This window comes from Camellia sinensis, chromosome 12 (assembly GCF_055761805.1).
Source record: "Camellia sinensis isolate YWXY chromosome 12, ASM5576180v1, whole genome shotgun sequence".
Taxonomy (NCBI): domain Eukaryota; kingdom Viridiplantae; phylum Streptophyta; class Magnoliopsida; order Ericales; family Theaceae; genus Camellia; species Camellia sinensis.
The window spans coordinates 142275516-142292320 of NC_138972.1; the positions used below are offsets into that span (position 1 = coordinate 142275516).

A 16805-nucleotide genomic window follows, 5' to 3' on the forward strand; every position below is an offset into this window, starting at 1 on the left:
TCCTGCGCGGTAACAGCATACACGCGCCCCGTAGGCCCATGGTCTACCTGCTCACCTCTCGGAGCAAAAGACTGCTGCACAGTCTGGGATGACGAAGCTCCTGGATTGGCCCTCGAGGCCTGCACAGACTGAGCTGGCTGAAAACCCTGCGTCTGCCTAGAACCAGACGCTCCCGAAGTGGCACTCAACTGCGGGCAAAACCTCTTCAGGTGCCTAGGCTGTCCACACTGATAACAAGACAAGGGCTGCCCCCTGCCCAAACTCTGACTCTGCGGTCTAGCTGAAGAAGAAGCAGCTCTCTGACCCCCACCCTTCTGCGGGCAAACAGAAACCTTGTTACCCAACTGGCCACACTTGTAACAAGCAAACTCCCCCTGATTGCCTCTCCCCGAGCCTACACTCGGCACAGGGAAGGTCGATCTAGCAACACCACCCTGCGACTGCTGAGGGTTAGAACCCCTCTGCCTCCTGCCATCTCCCTGACCATCTTGGCTCCTCTTGGAGCCTCTCTGCCCCTTATCCTCCTCCTGCATCATGAGCTCCATATGAGCTGCAGCGTCTACTAGGTGCCTATACTCTCGGATATAAGACCCACCAACTCTCAACTTGAGGCCCCGCCTCAACTTCCGCTCAAACTCATAGCAACGGTGTTCCTCAGACGCCACCAGTTCAGGTGCAAACCTGGACAAACTGGTGAAAGTAGCCTCAAACTCGGCCACTGACAAGCCCTGCTGATTAAGCCGGCTAAACTGATCCCTCAGCTTCTCCCTAGCTGCTGCAGACAAAAACCTCTCCTGGAAAGCATTCACAAACGCCTCCCAAGTACCACCAACACGAGCCTTCTCGTACTTCCACCATTGACCCGCATCTCCCTTCAGTTGGAAGGATGCCAAGGTCACTTTCAGTGCTCCGTCCTCGATGCCAAGCATCTCGAACGTCTTACTCATTTGCTCTAGCCACTCATCAGCCTTCAGTGGCTCCTTCGGATCCCCAATAAACTCATCCGGATTAGACCGGAAAAACTCCCTCTTCAAGAAGGAAGGCCCTGCCTCAGATGCCTGATTCCCAGCTCTAAGAATACCCAAAGCTCCTGCTATCTCTCTGGCCAAGGCACCCATGGCCTGCTGACCCACTGGCTCGGCCACATTGGCCTGACCAACTCCCTTCTGCACTGCCGGAATCTCACCCGGTAACGGTGCTTCCTGCCTCGCAGGTCTACCACGCCTAGAACCTCTTCCTCGTCCTGACATCCTAATAAAGGTAACACAGAACATTAGCACATTCACAAATATGCCAAAACTAAACACCCACGTCCTAATGCATGGACAACTGTAATTCACTCCACGTAAGCACATAAACACATAAGCACTTACGAATTTCGTTTCCGGATAATGATAGTCCCGAGGCGTTACTAGAGTTCCGGTTAGAAACAGCATTGATCAAGTGCTTTTCCAACAAGACTCCCAGAAACCCAAGGATCCAATCAACATCCCAGAAATTAAATCCCATACCCATATAGTCACATAAGCATGTTATCAAATAAGCACATAGCATATGGTACTACATCTAAGTCTCTATCAAGCGAGACAAACCCATTGTGATCCTAATCACTTCCCACGTACCCAAAGTATTCGAACCCGGTACGCTCTGATACCAAGTTGTAACGCCCTCAAAATAATAACAATAAACCCAACAAATAAGACATGCATTGATATGTAAAAGTTCCACATTCTTCTATTTATCAGAATTCCATTACATATGTATTACATGTTAACAACAAAAGCAAATGCCCTAAGGGCTTACAGCTTGCCAAGTTAACACATGGTTACAACAAAAGAGTACTAACTCATACACATTAAGCCCTCGGCTTGAATTTACATGTAATACATCAAAAAGTAAAACGACAACAGTGTGTCCGCCTCTAGCCTTCCAAGCTATGTCCTTGGAGGTGGCATGCTACCTGTACCTGAAAATGATATTTCCATATAGGGTGAGCCACAGCCCAGTAGAAATACACTAAACCAACCATGAACAATGACTAAAATATTAGCAATTGATAGATGGCTAACACTGATACATTCACATAAATCACATATTTATGTCATACGACTTATGAGTCCAAGTTACCTTTCATTTTCCCTTTTTCAACGGATAGGCATATAAGCACCACCCACATTCTAAACAGATATGTATAACAACAATATCCACATTCTCAGATAAGCAAATAAGCTATATCCACATTCTACAACAGATATGTATAACAACAATATCCACAGATAAGCATATAAGCTATATCCACACTTCACAAAGATAAGCATATGAGCTCTATCTTCACTTCTCTAGACAAGCATATGAGCTATATCTACGGAGTTCATCCCCTATCTTCTCCCAACACTATCCGGTTTAGAGGTACATCCCCCATCTTCCCCTAAACCGCGGAGTACATCCCCCATCTCCTCCTCTACACAATGCATATAAACACAAAGGTTCTATATACAATTACTCAATACATACAATTAATGTATTCTATCAACCGTCAAGTTCCATGACACATTCCATTGATTAGTTTCCGTTTGCCTAATCATCATGCATTGTCTACAACAATCACGACTATCCTCCACCGATAGCCCAAAGCAGTTATTTCTAAACAGAAAATAAATGCACAATGGATATTCAATCAACATTTCATTTCCTCATTCTTCTCAATTAATTATCCCAATTAATTAAACAATGTAATTAGGTCGATTCCCATAATTAACATTACAACCCTTAGGTCCCATTTTCATCAATGGTTCAACATTTATTCCATTTCTCTATTCCAATCATGCATCTAGGTTTATTATGAATAAAACCTCAACTTTTGTAAAATTACACAAAAGCCCCAAACTTCCACAAAATTACCAAACCAACCCCAACATCTCAAAATACCAAAATTTAAAGACAAAATCCATAGAGAGGAGTAGGATATCCCTACCTCGAAGTTTGAGCCAAAAAGGAGATGAAGACTCGAAGATCAACGTGTTCCAAATCCCAACTTTTTCAGATTAAAACAAAGCTCTCAACGCCCTCTATCTTTTTAACAAAGGCCCTAGGCTAGATACACACTCTAGGGAGATCAATTCTTAGAGAGAGTGAAAGTTTAGAGAGAGAGTGTGTCGGATCTAGGTTTTGAAAGAAAAAGGGAGTGAAAAAGTGATGTTTAAAATCGCTACTGTCCGCTGATATAAAACACGCTCGCTCGAGCGAAGACTTTGTCGCTCGAGCGACCAGACACAGAAACTCTTGCTCGAGCCAAGGAACTCTCGCTCGAGCCAGAAACTCAGAAGTGCGCTCGAGCCAAAGAATGCTCGCTCGAGCCAACAACTCAAACCCTCAGGTCTGCAACCAGAAGCACGCTCGAGCGACCAACTCCTCGCTCGAGCGAAGAACAAACCAGACCGCTCGAGCGAAAGAAAAGCTCGCTCGAGCCAAGAAATACAACTCTCAGGTCCAGAACCAGGTGCAAACACTCGCTCGAGCGAAGCCACTCTGGCTCGATCCACCAGACACAAACTCAATTCTCGCTCGAGCGACCAACTCCTCGCTAGAGCGAAGGTCCAAAAATCTGGGCAGCAACACTAGGCTCCCAAACACAACCAACCTGTAACAAACCTGCCCAACACATCCTATAACTCAATAAACAAAGTAAAGAGGATGCAAACTAGATAATAAACAACTACCAACATCCACGGACACATGTCCGGATCACTGTACAACAAGGGTAAACCCGGGATCGCTATAATTATCAAAGCAAAGTTTTCAGATACTGTACGGGAAATAAATAAACCTTCTTGTATAATCCTGTTGATTAAGATTGCGCTCCTCCATACGTCGTCGCTTCACTCCCTGAAAATTCAAACGTGAGCTAGTCGGCGGGTGTGTGCCGGAAACCTCTCCGATGCCTAAGTCAGTTCAATAGACAAATAGACAAAAAGCTCTGTATTCGGGAGTCAAAGTTGTGTTACCTCTCCATAGATGATGTTTGTGAGCTTTTATAGGTTCCGTGTGGTACAATCCTAGTAGGACTTTTACTTCTCCATGTAGAGTCCTCCTAGGATTCATACTCCTGAAAGATCATGCTTATCCTTCAACACCCCTCTCACTGCTTAAACCAAGTGAGATGGTTCTACCACGGCCGGACTACCATTCGACCGAAGTAGCAAGGCTCTGCTAAACTAGCTGGCATGACCGATCTAACTGTTAGTTCGGCCACGCCTTTCCTTTCTTCTACCTCGGTTTCACATGCCGAGGCCGAGCTAGATGCACCATGCATCGACCGAAATCTCGTTTGGCTCGCTGCTTGGCACACCATAACTTCTTTCTACCCTTGATTAAAGCTCGAAGTTTAAGGGAAAGATATAGCAGAAAATAGAGAAAAAATGGGACCACACTAGAGATATCAATCAATAGCAAGTTAGGAATGTGAAATGTTGTCAAATTGAAGAGAAACTAAAAAGGGACTGCGAACTTGAAGTTGTTTCAGCTTCTTTCTTTTTTTTTTCTTCCTTTTTCTCAATCAGCTAATCCTACGGATATGAGAAGGGTTGAAACAAAAGTGATTGGATCCCATGGACTTGCAGAAATCAGTGACTGGAAGCAAAAATTAGGACTCGACGGAATGGATAGCGATTTATAAAATAACCCTACAATATAAGTTCAAGGAGATAGCTTTACGAAACACATCAATTGATTGACTCGACCACCGCATATTGTTCTACGAATGAAATCCCCAAAAGTGCAAACCTCAGCACTATATATCCAAGTTATCTGCAAAAGCAGGAAACGAAAACATTGTGAGATCTATGATTAGTAATAACTTAGATCAATGATAAATAAAAACACTGAATTATTAAATTATTGACAGATCAAAACAACATTGGACTTCCAAAAGTTGTAAATGAATTTGGATTTTCACCCTCTTCTTAAATGTACTTCAATCCTCATCTTGGTTAACCCTCTATAAAAACTCATCCAAGTCTCATACTACCTTGGTTTCTTGAGAACTAAAACAAAAGAGCAATTTAATAAACCCTTGATTATTAGCAATCAAACAGAAAAAGAAAAGGTGACCCATTAAACAATCAATTTTGACCTAGCAGAAGATGAAACTAGTAAGTATGATTGTGTAGCACATTAGATAATCAAAAACCATAGTAAAAGCATTTCACAATTTAAGGAGAAGACAAAAATAAACCAAGGGAAATGCTAAATTTTGCTCATTAAAGAGAGAATCCAACATCTAACCAAAAGAGAAGCATAAGAATCACAATTTATGGACCTCGATAATGCTGAAAAGTTTCAAACACGGAAACTACAGCAATCACAAACAATGACGTAGCAGAATATAGTTAGTGATACCCAAAGCTTGGTTGGTTGGTGAGAAACCATAGGAAAAGGAAAGAAAAACAACAGAAAAATAAAAGGACAATTAAAACCTCATGTATGTATAATTGTGTATATTGCATACTAGCATATGGCTGAGTTTTTTATTTTTATTTTTTTATTTCAATTACCCTGTACGAGAAACTAAGCGAAATTCCCATAAATTTTCTGGGTAACCAAACAGAGACGCATCAAGATCAGAGAAGAAACGAACTAAACATAAGAAAAAACAAAGGAAAAGAGAAAATCTATGGAAACCCATAACTTTCTGAAGCAAAAGGTCCAAAATCAAGAAAGAAAAAGAGAAGGAAATTAAAGATTCCAAGAAACTTACAGTGAGAGCTCAAGAAGGGCAGAGTTTGAAAAGATCTGATTGTTTGCTCAGAGATCCAAATAGAGAAATCGTTGACTCAGCAAATTGAATCTTAAAATACTGCAAAAAGATATTGAGTAATTAATGACAGGCTATATATATAGAGAAAGACAGAGAGAGAGAGAGAGAGAGAGAGAAGCTGAGGAGGAGGATGGGGGAGGAGGAATGCTGGCTACCATTATTATAGACTTTCCAAATTATGAAATTATCCTTTTCTTTTTTCTTTTTTCTTCTTTTTTAAACACCTTTTCTTCAGTTTTAAAGCAAACAATGTGCCTAATGTCATGCTTACCTTCTCTTAGGCTTCGTTTGGAAACAGGTTATTTTAATAATTTTTTAGCTTTTTATGAAAAGATATATAAAAAAATAGAGAGAGTAATGTAATAACTTATAGTGACTTTTTGACTTTTTAACTAAAATAACTACTCCCCAAACGAGGCCTTAGTATCACATATGTTTGTGCAGTGATTCTACATGAATCTTAATAATATCGAATATTTATAAGAAAAATGATTTTTCCTCACAAATTTTTTCCCCCGAACAGTCTGAAATTTAGAAGAGAAAGAGAAAGAGAGGGAAAAGAGAAGAGAGGGGAAAAGGAGGAGATGGCAACTGCGACAGCCCTTCGCCCGTCGTCGCCTCCGCCCCGATCGTCGCCCGTCGTCGCCTCCACCCCGATCGTCAACCGTCGTCGCCTCGTCACAGCCCCGCCGTCGCCTCCGCCTCTGCCTCGCAGCCCTCGCCTCTGCCCCTGCTGCCTCCACCCCCTACCTTTGCCTCCGCCCCCCGCCCCCCGCCTCTGCCTCGCCCCCGCCCCCACCCGATTTTGTTGGCCCATCCAGTTGTTCTTCTTCCAGTTGTTCCTCCTTCTCTTCTTCCTTCTTCTTCCTTCTCTTCTTTTGATTTTCTTCTTCTGAAAAAAAAAATCAAAAAAATCAAAACGACGAAACGACGTCGTTTTTGAATTCGGGAGGATTCGAGGGCCTCTCTTTTGAGCTACCAATCACTTCTGTATTTATAAATATGTCACATAAAAAAATAATTTAAAAGTAGTACAAGAAGATAAGTGCAACATTTGGATCAAAAAAAATTTAAAAATGAAAAATCGAAAAAAAAAATTTACAAAATATTAGATTATCAATTTCAACTACAATAGTTGATGGGAAGTTGAAAAATAATTACAAAAATATTTTCTGTCTCTATTTTTTCTCTTTTTCTTCCCAAACCTCTTTCTTGCCTTCTCAGAACTATTTTCGGAATATGGTCAAGCTTTTAACCCATTTTAAGTCACATCATCTCTCACATTTTTACACGTTTTTCAAAAAAATTAAAAAATTAATTTTTAACCATCTTTCTAAAACAACCCTCAATTTCTCTGTCACCCTCACTTTAACCAACAATGTTGGGGACCTTAGTGGGGGTGACCCCAACACCCCCACCTCCACATTGGGGGCTGTGAGAGCAAGACTAAAAATAAAAAATAAAAAATTTTGAGCCAATCAGAAAACAGTAGGGGCGATGGGGGTCACCCCACTGGGTCCAAGGCATTTTTGCACTTTAACCACCCACCCCTCGCCCCTTCTCCTAACATCATTACCGTGGGAGACATTGTGAGTAAAGTGATTTGTAGAGAGAAATATACAGAAGGAGGAGATTGGAGATCTAGGATTTTGAGAAGGGATAAGGGTTGTTGCATGTTATGAGGAAAGGGTTGTTGCAGTGGCATGTAAGTTTTTTGTGACACTTTGATCCTTAAAATTTTTTATTTGTCATTTTGGTTTTAAAACACTAATAAAGAATACAAAATATAAAATTACATTGTTAATAAAAAAAAATTAAAATTTTTATTTTAGGGACCATAAGTTAAAGTTATAATTATTTTCATTAATGATTTAGTTGATCATTTGTAATTAGACTAATTTCACTTAAATTGAAACTTTTACGAACAAAATGTACTAAATTGAACTTGAAAGACCAAGATGACACAAAATATATTCTTTAAGGACCATAAGTACATTTTATCCAATTTTGTTACAGGAAAGATATGTGCACAAAAATGATATACAAAAAAATTCAAAAAATATATTATATAGTCTAGATTTAGCTCATGCACCATAGAATCTACATTTAAAATGAATATAAAACACACTAATTTTTCTCGAGATATTCTGGACATAATTTTTTTTTTTTGTTGGTAATACTGGACATAAATTTTGTATAACTAGCATTGTTTATTTTGTTAACAGCATTGGGCTAAGATAGACATATGCCATTATATCTAGTTCTGTACCTTTAGAAGGCAGCCAAAGCAGATGGCCCCCCCAATAGGACCCATGAGGGAATAGATTAGTGCATATGGAGGCCATGAGTGAATAGCTGGAGAGCAATTGAGTGAAGGTCCATTTCATAATTAAGGTGTTTTCGTTCAATTAATTTTGCACTCAAAAACATTGTCAAAGATTGTTGTATCCTAATCCAGGGCATGTACAAGGAATTTACCAAATAATTTACGCGACATGGTCTACATCATGTTACTCTTAACAACAAAATAAATGGTTTGATATAAAACTTTTTCTTGAATTTGGAGAGAACAATGAAATGTGGTTGATGAAGCTCATCCATACCATTATGAAGGTTTGCCCTTTGGGTGGCACTTCTCCAAATTTAGCTCACATAAAAAGCCGGGATTAACGGATAATAGTAATAAAAATAATCATCTTTAAAATCATTTAGCAATTTGTATTTTTAAATGTATATTGTTAAAGTACAATTCTTTTAATCCATAAATCCCTAGTACTATGGAATTGAATAAAAGTCTCTAGTACTATGGAATTGAATGGTTGTTGCATTGTCCAATTTACATGTGTCAATTGTCATTCATTATTAACATGAACATTGTCTTAGAGCATCGCTCTTTATTTTATTTTTTTTTTGGGTAATATTTTGGCGCAGTAAAAGTGTATTTTATAAAGATTTGCTACAAGTCACTCTATTGGTGTATAGTATTTAATGGGTTAAAATAGCATAGGTACTCCAACCATGTAGTATTTTCTGGACTATTTTTTTCAACTACCATTCACTAACTATTAAAATAACAAAATAAATAAAAGTTGTATTAAATTAATTAACTTAATAAAAAATTACAAAAGAAATTAAAGTTGTTTTAAATAAACAAACTCAGTACATAATCATGAAAAATCATAAAAGATACTTATCAAAATTGAAATTTGTTGAGTGTGCTAGTATTTTAGCATAAATCTCATTTTTACTTTATTGATGATATTTTTGCTCCCTTTCATTCGTTTCCTTCATTATTTTTACTTTTTTTTTTCTTCTCGTATATAGCTTTTCTCTTGAAAATCACATTTTCTCTTGTTTAAAATCTCCATCAAATCACAAAAACAAAAGCTCAAAGGTGGATTAACAATAACACAATAAATTAGTAATAAATTAAACTACAATTATAATGGCATAACAGTAATTTTATTTTTATTAAAAAAAATAAATAAATAACTGGTCAAAGATGAAGTGTAAAATAGCACTATTAAAATATTTAATGGTGTAGTTTGCTATTTTAGCACTGATGCACTACACCACGAGAATTACTATTGTAGCCAAAATCCAATTAACTTGTGACACTAGGACACCCTAAGCGAAATGATTAGTTTTTCTAGGAGTTAAACTTACTCTTTGGCTTGCAGAACACGTGGCGAGACTTTAGGTTCGACCCCAACGTAGATAGGATGGGATTTTCTATTGATTTTCTCTCTTACAAATATGTAGAATAACCTATTTACATAACTATTTTTTGAATTTAAAAAAAAAATATTCATGTTGAGTAAGATATATATATATATATATCTTCTTTTTTCGGTCCATGTTTTTTTGTTGCAGCATTGCCAGTTCAACTCCTTTTAGCTCCCATTCACTTCTGTTTCCATGTCCTGTTTATATTTTTATTTTTCAAAAAAAAAAAATCAGAAAACTCTAATAGTTAAGAACATGAGACAATGGGAAAGGGGAAGTGGTCATGTTTGTATTTCAGGAAACCAAAATAATAGCCATAAGCCAAACCCAATCCATGTAAGAGAAAAACAAGCCCAACATTTGTTAGGTAATAATTCATTTTATCAACCATAGATTCAGTAACCATATGTCACACATAAGTTCAACAACAACCATATTTGTCCAAAGCAAAATACGATACAAATTATGCATATAGTCACCCAAATCCTATACAAATTATGCAGATCCTTATTACCATATCCAACAATTACTTCACGTTCACAACTTCAATCTCAAAAACCAAAACCGAGTTGGGATGAATGCCCCATGCTGGGAATCCACTAGGACCATAAGCATAGTCAGGAGAGCACTGTAAAATTCATCGCATCACATATATGTCAGTTCATGAAACAAGGGTAAACACAAAAAAATGTTCGACCTAATGCCTTTAACAACTAGAGCTTGCGGTTTTGTATAGTGTACTAAAGCATTTATAATAACAAGGCTGAATTTCAGTTATAGGGACAAAAACACAATGTTTGTATTTTAAAGAAACAAGGCCAAATCTCAGTGCAAGCCATAGGCATCACAGGGAAAGTCGTGGCAGTGATGGCACAATGAAAACTGCTGCTGAGATACACTAGCGGGTTATTAGCAAAATCTTATTTAAAATAGTAGGAGAGGCACAACAACTAAACCAAAAGGTAACATTACCCGTAACGGAGCAACTTCTCCAACCTGCATTCCCAGAACGCCTTCATCCCATCCTGAGACAGAATAAATTCTCCAAATGAATTAACAACCACAGAACCATTTATGCCACATCTTAATATGATACAACAATTGCCACCTCAGCGAAGCAATGCCCAACTCTAGGGCATTTTAAAAACATTAGATTTGAATATAATTCTGTATTACAGATTTAATTGTCCCCATAGCTGATTCACCAGTACTATGCAATGTCATAGAAGAAAAAAGATCAAACTTAATATGTAAGCAGATTTTAAAGGTAAATCAGACCACATTTCTACTAATGTGTGCATGTATTTCATACCTCTGTAGTGTTTCGATTATGGGAGAAGAAATTTTTTGATAATTTTTCCAAAATTTTGAGGAAAGTAGTACTTGAAGGATGGATATTGAAAATGAGTCGCACAAAAATTAGCAAAGGTGCTTGTATTTGTTATGTTCATAAAACAAAAAAGGGGTGAAATTTTACATATATATATATATATATATATATTGTAAAACTAAATGGAAGACTGAGAAACTTTACTGCCTAAGATGATGATAACAGAGCCACTTTTCTGTTAACACAACTGAGGTAAGGATGTCTTCCAATCAAAATTGCAATTCATACTCCAAGATAGAAAAAGTTGAAGAATATTCACATTGAAAAATCTCTTCCAATATGAATTAAAGAAATTAAAAAGGTATGCCTGCTCATCACAACAATGCTGAGAAGGTAAAATGCAGTCAAATGTCACAACGAAGACCTTCGAGCTCTGATCAATTTCACAGTGTCATAGGTTGCAAAAGATTTCTCCATTCATCTTCCCAACAAACTAATATCATGGTCCTAAGAAGCTCAAACACTTCTAAGAATATGATGTGTCAGATGAAACACTTTCAAAATAGCTTAGAATCTTGTGATAAACTAAAAATAATGAAGATTTATGTCTAATAATTCCTCCTTCAAATTTTAGAAATTAATGTTAATGTTATATTTTTTTATTGTCTTTAAATGAAGTATTCATACGTATGACAGCTAATAAATATATAAAGCTATATATTTTGTTTATGTCCTACATGTGTCATGTCTTGCATGTTTTGGAAAATTGCCATGCCAATGTTTATATATCGTTATCGTGTTTGTATCCATGCTTCTTAGTCACATATAGGGCCAACATGGCCGCCAAAAGAACTTGGAGAACAAATAATTATTGAGCCCAAGCAAAAAGCCAAGACGTATGTATTTGGTTTCTAAAGCTCATTAAACCTGACTTGAACAAAGTAAATCAGCCCACAACCAACAGCACAGATGCTGGCAGCCCCCTTTATAGGCCAAAACACAAAATTAAAGAAGAAACAAAACAATACTATAAAATTAAAAGAATTAACTCCTAGGCAAGATAGAACTTATATAAGTAAAAATCTTGTCAAATAACTATAGTATGGTTTCCCCTTTGTTTGTAATATACTTCACATACTTTCCCTGCATAAGATTGCATCAAATGTCAAATTTTTTTTTTTATCCCAGCAATATACTTTTCCTGCTCATATTAGAAAAACAGAGAGAGAGAGAGAGAGGATAAAATGTCTGGCATTGTTACAAACCCATAAACTTCTTGTGAGGAGGAACCAAAAAAAAAAGGTATAATCCAACAACCACAAACCATACATCTAAAAAAAAAAGAGAAGCAATGTGCAAGTCGAGAAATACTTTTGAATCAGGTAAATCAGTCTAATTAAGAAGCAAATGCAAGAAGATTTTTCTTAAGAGCACAAGTAAAATCAATATTGAGAAACAATCAGAATCATTAACACATATCAAGTCATATCCTCTACCATATGGCAAACATATACAAAATAGAACTAGATAATGGGGAAAGGGTTTCCAGCTGAATATCATTTAAATAGAAAATTATTGATTACAAATTTACAGTAATAAACTTTACCTCTAATAACAGAACCTTGGCCAATTTTAAAGGTGAATGGCTGCTGCCCTGCATCCTTCGTGCTAATGTAGAAACAATTGACAGAGAGAGAGTATTAAGATAAGAGAAGGAGGCTACATAAACTAAACCTTACAAACTTAGGTTTTTTATTTAAAAAATAAAACCCAAAAAAAGAAACTAAAATTAATAATAAGTACCTCCAGAACTTCTGAGAAAGATTTCCATTTTTTCCTGCAAAAAAAAAAAAATTAAAAAAAAAATGAACACTACAATATACCCATGCATATACTTGTCCAAAAAAAATGTACACATATTGATGTAGTATGCAATAAGGGAAGAGAATAAAAAAGAAAAAGAAAAGGAGGAGAAGAGGGAGGGTATAGCGACCCAGGTCTTTTCCCATTTGATTATTGTATCCGGACTGTTCCGTAGATTCTGTTATTGTATAATTGTTGTTGTTGTTGTTCCTTATTTTCTCATTTGGAATTATAGGATGTGTTGGGCAGGTTTGTTCAGGTTGGTTGGGTTTAGAAACCAAGTGTTGCTGTCCAGAATTTTGGTTATTCGCTCGAGCGAGGAGTTTGTCGCTCGAGCGAGATGTTGTTTTGGTTCTTCGCTCGAGCCGCGGTTTGGTAGCTCGAGCGAGAGTTTGCGTCTGGGTTGGACCTGTAGCTTTGCATTCTTGGCTCGAGCGAGCTTTTCTTCGCTCGAGCGAGTTAGTTTGTTCTTCGCTCGAGCAATAGTTCCTTCGCTCGAGCGTGAGTCTGGTTTCAGACCTGAGGGTTTGAGTTCTTCGCTCGATCGATCTTTCTTTCGCTCGAGCGAGCTTTTGGGTTGTTGGCTCGAGCAAGGCTTCCTTGGCTCGAGCGTAGATTCTCTGTGTCTGGTCGCTCGAGCGACCAAGTCTTCGCTCGAGCGAGACTGTCCAGTTTAAATACACAGCAGCGGGATTTGATCAGTCTTTTTCATATTCTTTTGATTCCAAACCCTAGGTTCGACCTCTCTCTCTCCCTACTCACCTTCTCTCTTAGGTTTGATCTGTTTAGAGAGTTTTTCAACCCTAGTTGCTTTATTAAAAAGATAGAGGGAGTCGAGAGCTTTCATTTAATCTGAACATTTGGCAATTTGGAGCATTTTGGTCTTTGGGCACTCATCTCTGTCTTCACCATTTGGGTTGTTTTCTCTGAGGTAGGGATTTCCTACTCCATTTTATAGGTTTTGTTCTAAGTTTTGGTATTTTGATATGTTGGGGATACTTTGGTAAATTTTGGGAAAAAACCCTAGTTGTATTATTGAATTAATTTGTATAAGTAATTCATGGAATTGGGAAAAGAGGGTTAAATTCATGGAATTGGGGAATTCATTGATTAAATGGCGTAATTGGGTAATTGATATCATTTGTCTATTGAATTGTTTACATAGTTATTTTCAGTTTAGAAATAACTGTTTTGGGCTATCGGTGGAGGATAGTCGTGATTGTTGTAGACATTGCATGTGGATTAGGAATAACTGAAACTAATCACATTGGTTAAGTCATAAATTTTGACTGTTGCATTGATAGAAAATACGTGTATTGATTGAGCATTGCATTTGCATACATTGTTTTGTGTGTGGGAGGAGATAGGGGATGTACTCCACGGTTTAGGGGAAGATAGGGGATGGACCTCTAAACCGGATTTTGTTTGGAAGGAGATAGGGGATGGACTCCATTAGCATCACTTGTATGTGTGCTTATTTATATAATAGTGTTTTATTGATACAACACTAAAATGTGTATCAATCTGGAAGTATGAAGTGTTTTGATTTATTTGAGCTTGAGTCTCATTTGTTTGTTGATATTGGAAGGTTGTGAATACGATATATGTAATTCACTGTTGTAAGTTTGGCCAGGTTCTGAGCCATGTTGATAAAACTGGGAAGTAAAACGTATCTTAGACAATTGTGTCACGAGACTGTAAAATGAAGTAATTGATTATCCTGGTTAACCATCTGTTGAATGCTATTGCTTTATTCATTACTTATATGTGGTTTAGTATATTTCTACTGGGCTGTGGCTCACCCTTTATGGGAACATCATTTTCAGGTTCAGGGGATAAGCTTCCTCCAAGGACTTAGCTTGGAAGGACTTGGATTCTGAAGACTATTTTTTTTTTCCTGTTGTTTGCTTTTATTTGTTAGTACATGTAAACACTCAAGCCTAGGGTTTTTCTTGTATTGAGTTAGAACTCGTATTTTTGTATCCAAGTGTTGGCTTGGAAAGATGTAAGCCTGTAGGGCATTTTATTCGATTATTTAGTAATACTCTGATGAATGAATTAATAAAATGTCTTCTTTAAATAATGCATGTCAATGATATTTAATGGGTTAAATTTGAGGGCATTACAACTTGGTATCAGAGCGTACCGGGTTTGAATACTTTGGGTACGTGGGAAGTGATTAGTATCACATTGGGTTCGTCTCGTTTGATAGAGACTTAGTGTAATGTTATATGCTTACGTGATAACATGTTTATGTGATTATGTGAGTATGGAATGTAGTTTCTTGGATGTTGATTGGACCCTTGAGTTTCTAGTAGTCTTGTTGGAAAGGCACTTGCTCACTGCTGCTTCCAACCGGAACTATAGTAACGCATTGGGACTATCATTATCCGGGAATGAAATTCGTAGGTGCTTATGTGATTATGTGCTTACGTGGAATGAATTATTGTTGTCCATTGTATTAGGACGCGAGTGTTTAGCTTCGGCACATTTATTAATGTGCTAATGTCTTTGTTTCCTTTATTAGGATGTCAGGACGAGGACGAGGACGCGGTAGGCGTGGTAGGCCGGGTAGGCAGGAGTTGCCTGTGCCAGAAGAGATTCCGGCAGTTCAAGAGGGAATTGGCCAGGCCAATGTGGCCGAGCCAGTAGGCCAGCAGGCTATGGGCGCTCTAGCCCGAGAGATAGCAGGGGCATTCAGAGAGTCAGTAGGCATTCTCAGAGCTGAGAATCAAGCTCAGGCTGTTATTGCGGATGCAGGACCTTCCTTTCTGAAGAGGGAGTTCTTCCGGTCTAATCCGGATGAATTTGTGGGTGATCCTAAAGAGCCACTTAAGGCAGATGAATGGCTCGAACAGACAACGAAGACGTTTGAGATGCTTGGCATCGAAGACGAGGGGTTGAAAGTGACCTTGGCATCTTTCCAGCTGAAGGGGGATGCGGGTCAGTGGTGGAAGTTTACTAAGGGGCGTATAGGAGGTACGTGGGAGGCTTTTGTGAATGCTTTCCAAGAGAAGTTTTTATCTCCGGCAGTCAAGGAGAAACTGAGAGACCAGTTTTGTCAGCTTAAGCAGGCGAGTTCTTCAGTGGCCGAGTTTGAGGCTGCATTTACTAGTTTGTCCAGGTTTGCACCTGAGTTGGTGGTGTCTGAGGAACGCTGTTGTATTGAGTTTGAGAAGAAGTTGAGGCGTGGCCTCAAGCTGAGAGTTGGGGGAACTATGATTCGGGATTATGGGCGTATGGTTGATGCTGCAGCCCATATGGAGATCATGATGCAGGAGGAGGAGGAAGGGCAGAAGGGCTCCAAGAGGAGTCAGGATAGTCAGAGTGATGGTAGGAGACAAAAGGGTTTTAATCCCCAGCAGTCTCAGGGTAGCTTTTCGAGATCGACTTTTCCTGTACCGAGTGCTAGTTCGGGGAAAGGCAGTCAGGGAGACATTACCTGTTTCAAGTGTGGCCAGCTGGGCCACAAGTCTCCAGTTTGTCCTCAGAGGGGAGGAGTACAGAGAGCAGCATCATCTTCGGCTCGATCTCAGAGCTAGAGTCAGGGTAGAGGTCAGCCACTCTCGTGTTATCAGTGTGGTCAGCCACTCTCGTGTTATCAGTGTGGTCAGCCAGGGCACATGAAGAGGTATTGCCCACAGTTGGGTGGCACACCTGGTGCATCTGGTTTGAGGCCGATTCAGGGTCAGCAGCCAGCTCAGTCGGGTCAGGCCTCGAGGGCTAATCAGGGGGCTTCATCGTCCCAGACAGTGCAGCAATCTTATGCTCCTAGGGGTGAGCAGGTTGATCAGAGGTCGTCTGGGCGCGTGTACGCTGTTACCGCGCAGGATCTTGTACTGACTCCATCAGTTGTGAGAGGTACCTTCTTGTTTTGCAACTCGGTTGCTAATGTTTTGATTGATACGGGTGCATCTCATTCCTTTGTGTCTGCTGCATTTGCATCTGTTTTGGAATTGGAGTTAGCACAGTTAGCATCTCCTATATGTGTAGTGTCACCTCTTGGGGGTGAATTGATTTTGAAACAAGGTGTTAGGGGTTGTGATATAGAGGTTGATTATCATAGAATCC

The 16805-nt window shown here is 38.8% G+C and overlaps 1 long non-coding RNA gene across 1 annotated transcript; it reads right to left on the reverse strand.

Annotated features, from left to right (window-relative positions):
• Window positions 1–1708: 1708 nt before the first annotated feature.
• LOC114305200 (uncharacterized) lies at window positions 1709–5958 on the reverse strand. Its single transcript, XR_014347378.1, has 3 exons — window positions 5756–5958; window positions 4687–4806; window positions 1709–1966 (listed from the first exon to the last, which is right to left on the reverse strand). It is a non-coding gene; the product is annotated as an uncharacterized LOC114305200 (long non-coding RNA).
• Window positions 5959–16805: the final 10847 nt, after the last annotated feature.